Below are 2,857 nucleotides of genomic sequence, written 5' to 3' on the forward strand. Positions count from 1 at the left end.
CTGCAGGAGCAGATGTTTCTTTGATCTGCAGGAATTTTATCTCCCTCTGATATGCAGGTAGGGAAGGTTTCCATTTCCCTTTACTCCCATCTCTATGTGGTTTCTTTGTTTAACCTGTGGGGAAGTCCCATGCCCTTGGACATGTAGGCTTATGGGGGATGGGGTTAGCTTTTCCCCAGTGCATATCAGGAAAGACTGGGCTACAGCTTGTTAATTATTGCAAGCCTCTAATACAAAACTTACAAAGTCCTTTTGGGAAAACTGTCCTGGTACCTGGCTCACAAGATTCTCAGCCTTACAGATAAATAACAAAGATCACTTCCTGGCAGGTCCAGGAATTTAGGATATTTGGGAGACCTCAGTAAGAGGGGAATTCATCTAAATTTGTATTTACTGCAGATGAAATCTAATAGTTAATTCTTACTTCCCTTCCTAGTCTTGAGAGGATTTTAGAAGTCCTATCTAAGATTCCCGATGAAGACTTTCAACCATCCTGAGAAATGACTAACCACAAAGGATCACCCTGCTTTGGCATGTTCTGAGATAAGATGTACAGCCGTTCTTTCTCATGACTCCCCCAAGATTTGCGGATCACTCTCTTGCCTGCTTGCCTCTAGAAAATCCCTGGTCTACTTCCTTTTCTTGACAGGTTCCTCATTAATGAATGTTCTTCTTATTGCAATAGCCTAAGTAATATCATTTACTTAATTGCCTGGTGTCTTTCTTTTCTTCTTTAAAAAATACGGAGCACTTCACTAATTTTTGTGTCATCCTTTGCCCTGGGGCCACGCTAATCCTCTGTATTGTTCCAATTCCAGTACATGTGCTAACTAGGCGAGCATGTCTGGTACATTTTATCTTTCACAATTGCTTTTATACATTTGTCTTATTAGTAGTTGAGTGTATATATATATATGGGGTTATTTTTGGATTCTGTTTCATTGACCTATTCTGGTAGAAGGCCACCAGAACCCCACAGTCTTGCAAATGGTATGGTATTTTTTACTTTGGTTTCCATGCACTTATTCCTAGGGTATAGAAATACAATTGACTATTATAGGTGGATCTTGTACACTGTGACTTGCTGAAACCAATTAATTCTAAGAGTATATTTTGTAGATTCCGTGGAATTTTCTAAATAGAATACAGGGTTTTCTGCAAATATGGACAACTTTATTTCATCTTGTCTGATTTATATGAGTTTTATTTCCTTTTCTCTATTGTCCCAACTAGAATTTCCAGTACTATGTTGAATAGCAGTGTTGGGAACAGATAGATATCTATGGCTTGTTTGAGATCATGAGGGAAAGCATTTAAATTCTCACTATTGAAAGTGTAATGTTAGCTGTGGGCTTTTCGAAGATACTCTTTATCAATTTTAGATAGTGCCCCTCTATTCCTAGCTTGCTGAGAGTTTTTTTTTTTTAATGAAAGGATGGTGAATTTTGTTAAAAGTTTTTCTACATCAATTAATAATATTGATGTGATTTTTCCCCCTTTGTTTGGTTATTCCAGTGGGTTTCATTGATTGATTTCCCTGTATTGAACAAGCCTTGCTTCCTTGCAATAAGCCCCATTTGGTGATGGTGTATAGATATTTTTATATAATGCTGAATTTTATTCAATAAAATTTTGATAGAATTTTTTGCATCTGTATTCATTAGAGATATTGTATTTTGTTAGGGATTCTAGTATCATATTCACAGGTTATATTAGTATTGTGTTTACTTCCTTTTTAATCTTTCTTCTTTTGTTCTCCTTCCTCACTCCCTCCCCACCTCCTTCCCTTCCCATCCCCTTTACTGTTTTCATTATCAAGGAAATACTAGCTTCAGAAAATGAATGGTGAATGGATGAATGTTTACTCCTATTTTCTGGAAGTTATTGCACAGAATTGGTGACAATTCTTAACTTTTGATGGAATTCTACAAAGAAATCATTCAGGACTGATAACTTCTTTTTAGGAAGGCTTCTAAGTACAAATTGTCTTTCTTAATAGTTATAGGACTATTTAAATTGTCTTTTATATTAAGTGTGTTGCAATAATTTTACTTTTCGATGGATTGGTTTGTTTCATCTAAGTCATCAAATTTATATATGTAGTGATGTTCCTAGTAGTTTCTTATTATCCTCTTTTTTAAAGATTTATTTTATTCATTTCTCCCCCCCCCCCCCCGTTGTTTGTTCTCTGTGTCTATTTGCTGTGTGTTCTTCTTTGTCTGCTTCTGTTGTTGTCAGCTGCATGGGAATTTGTTGCACCATCTTGTTGTGTCAGCTCTCCATGTGTGCGGCACCATTCCTGGGCAGGCTGAACTTTCTTTCGCACTGGGTGGTTCTCCTTACAGGGCGCACTTCTTGCCCGTCGGGGTCCCCTATGCAGGGACACCCCTGCGTGTTATAGTACTCCTTGCGCGTATCAGCACTGCACATGGGCCAGCTCCACACGGGTTAAGGAGGCTGGGGATTTGAACTGCAGACCTCCCATGTAGTAGACAGACAGATGCCCTAACCACTGAGCCAATTCTGCTTCCCTTATTATCCTTTCAATGTCTGCAAATTCTGTAGTGATATCCATTTCATTCCTAATATTGGTAATTGTGTCTTCTCTCCTTTTTTTCTTTGTCAGTCTTGCTACAAGTTTTTCAATTTTCTGATCTTCAATGAAGCAGCATTGTATTTCTATGATTTTTCTAGATTGTTTTTCTGTCTTCAATTTCAGTGCTTTCTGTTTTTATCTTTATTATTTCCTTCCTATTATTTACTTTAATTTTTTATCTTCTTTATCTAGCTTCTGAAGGAAGGAATTTAGACTTTTGATTTGATACTCATTGGTGTGGTTTTACCAGGGTTTATCCTA

The 2,857-nt window shown here is 37.2% G+C and overlaps 1 non-coding gene across 1 annotated transcript; it reads right to left on the bottom strand.

The window, feature by feature from the left end:
- Window positions 1–736: 736 nt before the first annotated feature.
- On the bottom strand, window positions 737–842 carry LOC111763523 (U6 spliceosomal RNA). The gene has a single exon (XR_002796380.2). It is a non-coding gene; the product is annotated as a U6 spliceosomal RNA (small nuclear RNA).
- Between the last annotated feature and the right edge of the window lie 2,015 nt (window positions 843–2,857).

The sequence above is a fragment of the Dasypus novemcinctus genome, chromosome 16 (assembly GCF_030445035.2).
Source record: "Dasypus novemcinctus isolate mDasNov1 chromosome 16, mDasNov1.1.hap2, whole genome shotgun sequence".
NCBI classification, from domain to species: domain Eukaryota; kingdom Metazoa; phylum Chordata; class Mammalia; order Cingulata; family Dasypodidae; genus Dasypus; species Dasypus novemcinctus.